We start from the raw sequence: 10,127 nt of genomic DNA on the forward strand, positions 1-10,127 counted from the left end.
GGCCTCTTGCCTTCTCTCCCACAGTCTCCGTGTTCCCCTTTGAGCTCCCGGAGAAGCCTGCCGGGAGGGGGCTGGAAGGGTAAGTGGAGCCCGGCCCTGCCAGGGCTGCCCTGAGGCGCTGGCTTGGTCCCACGAGCAGGAGCAGGGTGGGCCAGGAGGCCAAGAGTTGGGCTGGGTTCCCTCAGACCCGCCAGCGCCAGGGCCTCCTGCTGGGGACACTGGGCAGCTCCGGGCCCCCTCCTGAGCTGCCTTCTCCCTCCCAGGTGCCCAGGCACGGACGGCGGGGTGACCGGGGAGCCTCATGGCCCTTCCCCACCTCGCCGCCGTGTGCAGTTGGGGGCCAGCCAGGTGGTGTTCCTGGGGCCGGGCAAGGAACTCCTTGGCTTCATCCCCAGGGAGCCCCACCTGGATTGGCCCTCAACTGCGGCGCGCAAATCCACCTTGCTGCGCCTCTGGGCACCCATCCTGGTGGTGGAGACCAGCCCATCTGGGTCTCCACCCCAGCCCGAGCCTTCCAGCAGCTCCGGGAGCGAGGAGCCCTCCACTGCCCCAGCGCCGCAGCGCTGGGAAACGGTGGACTCCGGGGACACGGAGGCTCCCTCCCCTCCTGCAGCCGGCTCCGGCTGGCGAGCGGCGCTTCGCTCCCTGCTCTGCCCCGGCTGCTCCTGCGGGGGCTGGCGGGCGCTGGGCAGGGGGCTCCGCCGCCGCGTCGCCGCCCTGAGGAGGAGGAGAGGGCGCAGGGACCGCCGGGCCGCCCATGACACCAGTGGGACGCTGTGAAGCACAGCCCCTGTACAGAGGCTGTGCTGAGCAGCGCCCACCGGCCCGGCGCCCCTGTCCCCCTGGGGTGAACATCTGTGCCCCGCAACAGGGTACCTGAGGCCCTTGTCATCTGGGAGAGGCGCAGCCCATCAGTGCCTCTCCCTGGGCCTCTTGGTGCCCTGTCCCCTTGGGCGGTGCACAAAACATCTGTGCACCACAACAGGGTACGCAAGGACTGTGTCATCTGGGAGAGGCGCAGCCCATCAGTGCCTCTCCCTGGGCCTCCGGGTGCCCTGTCCCCTTGGGCGGTGCACAAAACATCTGTGCACGGCGATGGAGAACACGAGGCCCTCGTCATCAGGGAGAGGCACAGGACTCCAGTGCCTCTCCCTGGGCCTCTCCTCTGCCCACAAAACTTCTCACCTTTGCCAGACAGCCAGGCAGGGAGCACCAGCACAGAGCCACAGGAAGCCCCCCTGCTCCTGGCCCTGGCAACAGTGACCCCTCCCTGCACACGGGCTCCCATAACAACGATCCTCAGCCACCTCAGGAAGCGCGGGCGAGACGAGCAGCCAGAAGATGGCCTGAGAAGTGGCCGAACAGCCGAGCTCAGAGTTGAGCTCAGGACACAGAGACTTGGGGGAGACCCAGAGCTCATGGGGGCCTCCCCGGCTCCTCCTGGCCTTGGTCCTGTTGAAGTTGATGGGGCTGCCAGGCCAGGAGGAGCAGCTGCGGGACACCGGAGAGCTCAGTACGGGTCAGAAACACTGCTAACCAGCCCCGCGCTGAGCCCAGTGTCCCTCTCACCGGGGGGCAGTGCAGTAAATGTGCAATAAACACTTGTGTGCTGTGTAGCAGGAGTCGAGTGATTCTTCTTCCCCAATCTCACCCTCCCCTTGATCTCAACAGTCGCACAGGCAGGGGACACTGGGATGGAGCGGCAGGAAGGCCCCCTGCTCCTGGCCCTGCTCATGGCAGCAGTGATGCCTCCCTGAGCACTCTGCCCCGCACTGCCTGCGCAGATGCTCTGGCTGCAGGACCAGCTCCTGCCAGGCAAGGCACCGCCATTGGCAACAGCAGGTCCAGCAGCCTCACCTGCAGCCCCGCAGAAGCCCCAGGGCACCCGGTGGCTCCATGGGCACGCCAGCTCCAGCCTGGGAAGAAGGAGCTCAGGGTAGTGACACGCATCTACAAGGGGAAACCATGCTTACCCACTCTTGAGAGCCCTCCATGATGTCTGGGTAGAGGAGGGGAGGGCAGAGCATGTGGTCTACCTCGTCTTCTGCAACACTTTGGACACTATCTCCTTTACTTGGCAGAAAGGCAGAGCTAAGGTTTGTACTTGGGGCACAAAGTTTAGGTGGAGACAAGAGATTTTGTGGGCAGAGGGGAGGCACTGCTGTTCTGCTGGGCTTTATACTAGCAAAGAAAGACTGGCTGGAGATTTGAAGGTGAGATTGCTGAAGGCCAGTCTTGCCAAGGAAGACAGAGGCAAAAAAGGCACTAAGCATCTCGTCCCTTCCCAAGTCCTTTGTCACTATCTCCCCCTTCCCATCTAGCAGAGGGCCTGATATTTCCTAGTCCACTTCTACTCTCGTTCCCTCCAGAGTTGAGCTGAACTTGGAGGCAACCATCCACAGATGAGAATCAGAACAGGAAGCAGCAGCTCCAATCAGATCAATGATGGATGCAGGGGCTTCCACTCTGTGGGTGAGGAGGCAAGTTGGACCTATTCTCCCAGCAGGAGCCTCCCAAAACTCCATGTCCAAGACTGCAAGGCCGGGGCTGCGGTACAGAAAAAAGCATTAGACTGAATGTGCCAAATTAATTGGGAAGCATGCTGTTAGGCAGGCCAACACAAGAAGCATGGCTGTTGGCATCTGCTACAGCAGCAAGCAAAACATAATTATGCTGAAAAAGGACTTTCCAAGTGACAGAACTCAATGCCATGAAAGCTCCCGTAGTGATGGGAGCAATACTTTATGAGGAAGATGAAATTTAAGTGTCCATGCAGTCTAGATATACTTTCCTCAGAGTGCCTTATGAAAAAGAGGGAATATCATGTCAAAGACTAAGACTTCTGAGACTTGCAGACTTTTAGAATCTGAAACACACATAAACATATGGAGTTTGCACCAAACATTCAGCACTTCTACGCAACAGAAGCTGAAGCCTAAGCTGTTATTCATGAACATACAATATCAGAATAAGGTACTTTACAGAAATGCATTAATTCCTTTGTATGACTGTAGAGACACCAGTAAAGCACTGCTAAAAAAAATAGCAGCTTCCCATCCCTCCAAAGCAAAGGTTAAGAAGCTTTCTGTGGAAGGCAGAAAGTCTTCAAGGACACACTCGTGTCCCCTTGAAGTACCCCTTGCCTTATTCCCTGTTTTACCTGATAACCACCACCTTCGGCTTGGAGGACATTAAACAGATGAATCTACACCTAGAACCAAGGACGTTTCCTGTCAGCCTAAAACAAATAAAAAGATCAAAATCTTTCAAAGCCTTGAACAAAGAGCCAGCTCCCTGCTTTCTAGTGCGCTAGTGCATCTCTTCCAGAGCACATTCACATCTCTGACAGACAAGCAAAATGGCAAGTATAAGTTGCTGCTGCTCTTCCCTACACCTGAAGCTACATGTCTGTCCCTGCTAGACCAGGGCAGCGCCACCTCTTCGACTGACGCTTTGCGGAGACACAGATCCTCACGTTGAGCTTGTGCAGCATTTCAGTGAAGCACTGTGCAAATGTACTCTGTGACGAATGAACTCAACCCAAATTCTGCACTTTAAACCCACACACTACACAAATACCACCAACATTATGTGGCGGTAAAACCATACAAGTGATGAAAGCCAAAAGAGTAGTATTTGCTGTATGTATACACCGCTACACTGTATCTAAAAAAAAAAAAAAAGAAAAGAAAAAAGGAGACCTATAGATATATCATTCACATAGTTTTGAAGGAATGGAGATAACTATGGGGACACACACAGATAATAGCTGTATTTGTAAAGAGGTTAAATATTCACCTCAGCTGAGTGTAACACTACTGTAAAATACCTTTCTCCTAATAAAGTATCAGAAACTAATACAAGAGCAGAAATGAAAACAGTGCAAAAGGTGACGATGAAGAGGTACCGCGTCAATAAAGATATGGTATATGGAAATGGTATATGCATGGGAATGGTATATGCATCACTTCAGCATCACAAAATAGTAGAGCTATGATTTTGTACTATATTATTTAGGAGATTCAAAAGAGCAGGCTTGAATTGTGTGCTGCTGAGCACAAAGCCTCTCTGTGATCAGAAATGGTTATTGGAAAGGAATATAAATGTGCAAGAGTTTCCCCTCCCACCCCAATCTCTCTTTGTTCTTTTGAACATGGAAATTCATTCCCATAGGAGTATGATCTGGTGAATCAGGCCCCCACCTACGACACTGATTTGTGACCCTGTACTCTTAAAAATTGCTTGTCCATTGCATCCCATAAATTAGACTTTTGTGAAATGGATAAATGTATTTACCTACATACCAGGAATGTTACAAGATTTGCTAATACTTTAGAAATGTTTTGATATTCCTAAGAAAACTGAAAGTTTTCCCAATGGTTTATTAAAAAAAGTCTCCCTACTAATTTAAACAAAGATGTATTTTATTTGTGCTTTCAGCAACCATTTTATTCTTCTCTGAAGTGGTTTCCTGCCTACTCCAACAGCAAAAAGCCCTGAATCTGCACTTATGGATATCTGCACATATGAATCTGTACAGATGGATGGTTTGACACCTATGATCCATCCCACTGGAACTCAATGGAGTTCCTTGGGTGGGCAATTAGGATATGCATGTTTGTGGAACCAAACCCCAGATTTTATTGTGCCATTTTACCTCACAGGGGCCACTACCACTGACTTTGGAGAACTGAAAAATGAGGTTTGGGCTTCATCTGCCATGGCAACAATACACTGCAGAGAGGAAATTATAGCGCCAGGGCCGTGGATACAGCGAGTTTTGCCCAAATCAGTAATTCCACTTAGATAGAGTTGTTGCTCTGACAGGGCATTTCTTGTTTCACTATCATTTTCTGACATAGTCTGTGCTTCTTTTCTGACACTCCAACAGCCAAAAGAAAGAACCAAAACAGAATTTCCACTGCAGTTCTCTGCGCCAAAGATGACATCAGGGACAAAGCAGATTTTTAGTGTCAGCTCTCTGCCCTCACCTAAAATAATGTTTTTTTGTTTGTTTGTTTGTTTGTTTGTTTTAACAGCCTCTTTTTTATACCCTGTTTGTTCAGAAATTTTCATATGTCTATGAATAACCTGGCTGGAAGAAAGACTCTTTAAAATCAATCATATCCCCGTAGCTATCAAGAAGGAAATAATGGACTTGGCTCATCAGTTCTCCATTTCCACAGGACAGGAGAGCCTGGAGATGGCAGAGAAATCAGCCCAGACAGTGTTTCACTGCTGGAGTTGCTTTTGCTCTTAGCAGGGTGAGGATCTGCAGGTGTCAAGTGCTCCCTGTCAAATATTGGGCTCTTCAAAAAATATCTTTTCCTGAACATGCCTACTGAAGACCTGAAGGCAGTATCCTAATATATTTATATCATAGAGTGACACAAGTGAAAAAAATAAATCAAAGCTTAGACTGAAGCCTGATGCTGGAAACTCTTGAGAAAACAACAACATGCTTTCTCTTCCTGTCTTCACAAAGTCATTCTGGTTCCTTATTAAACACTATTACTTTAAATTCCTGGATTTGCTGACCAGCATTTCCATATTCCACCCTACACAAACTCTCTAGAGGAAGAATACGAAGTGTTCTGGTTCCAGAGAAACTTCATGATTTTTCAGTCTTCCACATCTTATGCAAGTAACCTGAATTTAAACACAATTACAACATGAGGATGTTGTAATGTACTTCCAATGGCAAGCAGCCATTAGCAACCTCCAACATTATTTGAGTGCAGAGATCAGCACAAAGATTTAGATCCAGGCAATTTTGGCCGAACACTGAGATTGATCTCAGGCACTTAGACACGTATTTAGTAAAAGCAGAGAGAAAAGGCAATCTTGTCTCAAATTTTAAACACACAGAACCATGGATCAAGTCTATCTCAGGAAAGTTAAAAGCTAAGGTATCTGATCTGAAAGTTCCTCCTGAGATTGTCACTCCTCAGAGCAGAATCTTCTGGTATCAGGACAGACTAATGTTTGCTTCTAATTTTATACTCCTGTTCAGATCTGGGATTCAAAGCTAGTGCAATTAAAAGTGTTATGAACTTTGGAGGCTATAAGAGAAACCTAATATTCAACAAAGCATAGAAAACATTTTTTTTTCTCTCACTGCATGTTGTTCATACAATGTCTTCGGAAAAGCCCTGAAGATTCACAGATTAGTTAATACTAGATGACTATATTTGGACAAGAAATTGAATCTGAAATCATATCCTCAGCTACGTTAACGGAAATTTTATGTCAGCAAGAATATTACCAGGGCAGCAGTCACACAATAGCATTTCCAGGCGTAATATCATAAAATGCCGACTGGCAACTGCTGGCATTGGAGGAGAGGTAAGAGTGAATGCAAGGTCAAAACTTCAGCTTGCAGCTCCCCCAGCTGAGCAGGTTCATGCTTGAGATCTAGCCTGCCCTGTCTATAACGAGTTTTGAGAATGCTACAAGGAGACCATAGCTAGCATGGGCAATGCTACAGCTTCAGAAAGCTCCAAATCCATGAAAATGTCCTTATATAAACAACTAGTTCATACTTGGTTAGTCTGAATCCTGTTTTCACTTCACTCAAACATCTCTCTGCATATAATAACAGTCTGTAAATTATCCTCTAGCTAACAAGAAGCAAATACACGGAATGGCCTGATAATGCACTGGGAGATAAGTGTGCCTGCCTTGCAGGGTGAGCCCATGGAAACACATCAGGGTGTCTGGAGGAAAACATCGTGTGAAGCAAACAAATTGCAGATTTTTCTAACGGAGACCCCACACGTCAAGGAAACTGCACCTGAATAAAGAGAGCAGCTGGGCTCCTTATTGCAGCTCATGTAAGACAATTGGAAGAAATCATTTTCTATACTCACATGTGAAATTCAGGCTTGACTCTGACCTATAATTTCAAAGACGCTCCATTTTAATGACTTAAATTTCACTGCTAATACGAGCAGTCTAATCAAACCACAGGCAAAGAGTGTGAAATAATTTACAGGTTTTGCCTGGAAAGGTCAAGGTCTTAAACAATGAAAAGTGCTTTTGATATCAGACTGCTTGCCCTGCACAGTGTAAAACTAATTGACCATGATGACAAATAATGCAGGTCTTCTGTGCCCAAAGTATTTTGTTTACCACTACGCACAAAATAATTACCAATCAACTGCTATCAAAAGTAACAGCACATGGCTGGCAGAGGTCCCAAATACCAGGCAAAGAGAATGATCTTAGATCTTTCAACTGAAGATGAGGAAGCCAGGACAATTTAAATTAGCTTCTGTGAACCTATCCCAATTACCTTTTAGCTCTTATACAAGGACACTTAGGCAAGTTAAGTAAAATTAACTAAAAAGCTATAAAACTAGAAGAGATTCCTTCATTCAGAACTTGGGTTTCTTTTGGTCCTCAGGTGGGTGCGTAACAGAGGTTTACTTGTTTTTCTTCCCTGTGCTAGATAATTCAGTTTGGCTTTGCAGAGACCCCTTCACACAAACTGCAGGCACTTAGGGCAGTTATTCTGTTCACAGCAGCATATTCACTTTAGAACCCTTTTCCCTACAACTGTTCTCACTGCTCCTCTTACATTCCCCATCCATTCTCTTTTATCTCTCTTACCGAGTTTTCCACGTACCTAATATTTTCAGTGGCAAATCAGCTTGGTTAGAACTCTCCAGCACTTGTATAAGAAACTCTTGAGCAGCACGACAGACCTCCTTCTGCAGGTTTAGCAGATGACACATTTCTTTCCAAAGGCACTCTTCTTGAGGAATTCAATCTGGCAATCTGGCACTTTAAAAATGTCTTCTGTTGGAGATCACTTCTCCATCAGATGCTAGAAAAACTGTTTGCTGAAAGGGTAAATATTTCAGTTGTGTTGCAGATAGTTAGGGTCCGGGGGCCGGAAGATATCGTGCTGTACGGAAAGATAGGGCCCCTAATAGCCAATAGTGTTAGTTTATGATGTAAGCAGACAGATGTGACGTTGTAAACCTTAGCTATATAACACCTTGTTACCCATCAATAAACGCCATTTGCTATCCACCACATTGGTGTCAGCGAGCTGATGGCCCGAGCAGCTTGGGGGTGGTCGCCGTGCCGTCCCTGAACCAGGTCGCCACGCCGCTTGAACGGCAACAAGTGGTGCCAAAACCCGGGAACGTCATCACCTGGATGAGTGGCAGCCAGAGCAAGTGGACCACCCCGGCAAAGGGGACGCTACCGAATCAACGAGGAGGATGGAAGCCCTCGTGAAGGTCGTATCGCAATTACATAAGCATTGGGGGATTGATTGTAAGCCAAAAGATTTTACTCTCGCTGTTACAAGGCTTTTGAAAATTAAGGCTATAGACCAGCCGGTGGATATTCTGAAGTCCCTGAAGTGTGTCCCTAAAGTGTGGGACAAATGTACTAAGGCATTAGCCGAGGAGATGATGTCTTCGGGTTGTGGGAAAATCCTTAAGGGTTGGGGAAAAGCTGTACAAGCCTTGCAGAAAGCTATAAAAGAGCAGGAGACCTGGGTAGCGGTAAGGGACTGTTTGCTGGCCACCCCGAAAATGGGAGTCGGGGCAACCGCACAGACTTTGCACCCCCCAGATGATGGTGATTCTGCTGAGCCTAAAGGTCAGCAAGAGGGTGATACATCCCCTCCATCCCCGAACCCCGTCCCGCTTACAGAGGAGCAGAAACAGCCAAAATCTGTTTGGAGCGAGCTAGCCGAGGAAGCTAGGAACACTGAAAAGAAGTCAGAGCTTGGGGACGTCTGGGCCAGGCCACCACCCTATGCCCCTCAAAATGGCGCCGAGCCGCAAGGGGAAGGGCCGGGCGAGGGTGCCCCCGGCGCGAGTGAGGGGCTGAGAACCAATGGGGGTGACCGGACAGGTGAGGGAGGCCCGAGCGAGGGGCCGAGAACCAATGGGGGTGACCGGACAGGTGAGGGAGGCCCGAGCGAGGGGCCGAGAACCAATGGGGGTGACCGGACAGGGGAGGGAGGCCCGAGCGAGGCGCTGAGGACCGATCAGAGCGGCCATTTCACAAAAGGCGCCTCCGCGGGTGGAAGGCGGGGCGAGACAAGAGGGGGGAACAGCCCGCCCGCAACGGAAGTAGGCGGGACGGAAGTAGGCGGGGCCGGAGCCCAACGAAAAGGTACCGGAGCCCGGAAGTGACCAGTCAGTCGAGTTCCGGCTCCGGATCAGACACTAGTCAGGACGAGTGGGTCACAACTGATTCAAACTTAAGGAAGGAGAAAAAGAAGGTAACAGAACTAAGAGCCAAAATATTCCCATTCGAATTAAAGAAAAACCGCGAAGGGGAGAAACCCCTCTCACGGACTGGAGGGAAATAAAGATCGCATGTGCTGACTGGGGCCCATCGGCCGCGCTAGCGTTCCCGGAACAGGTGACAGAGAGGGGACAGAGGGTCTACTCGCCGATAAAATCTAAGGACGTACAAGCGATTGTTAAAGCAATTGCGGATAAAGGGATTAATTCTGCCGTGGTCTCAACCCTCATAGCTGGTATCTTCAGGGGGGACGATATGCTCCCGTTCGATATAAAATAAACTTGTAGGCTGATCTTTGATGGAGCAGGGATGATCGTTTTCAGACAAGAATGGGAAGACAACTGTACAAAGTGTTTAGCCCAAGTAACTGGGGCAGATCATCCATTACACGGCTCCAGCCTGCAGCGGTTAATGGGTAAAGATCCAACAATTATCACCCCCCAGGCGCAGGCCCATGGCATGCGGGCCCATGAGGTTATGACAACTACTCGTGCGGCCAGAGAAGCCATTCGCACAGCCTGTAGAGTCGTTGCCAGACCATCACCATGGTCCACAATAAAGCAAAGTGAAAGTGAGAGCTTTACACAATTTGTAGATCGTCTCCAAGCAGCGGTCGACTCTTCGTCCCTGCCCACAGAGGCAAAAAGCCCGGTCGTAGCGCAATGTTTGCACCAACAATGCAATTCGGCAACCAAAGAAATCCTGCGATCATTGCCGGCGGGGTCAAGTATCGCAGACATGATTAAGCTTGTTGCAAAGGAAGACCATCTGACCCCAATTCAGGTGGCTGTTCACACCGCAATAGCCAACGTAATGGCATGTTCTAAATGTGGCCAGGCCGGCCACGTTGCAGT

The sequence above is a fragment of the Tinamus guttatus genome, unplaced genomic scaffold (genome assembly GCF_059628265.1).
Source record: "Tinamus guttatus ecotype Peru unplaced genomic scaffold, ASM5962826v1 Tinamus_guttatus_pri_ptg000841l, whole genome shotgun sequence".
NCBI lineage: Eukaryota > Metazoa > Chordata > Aves > Tinamiformes > Tinamidae > Tinamus > Tinamus guttatus.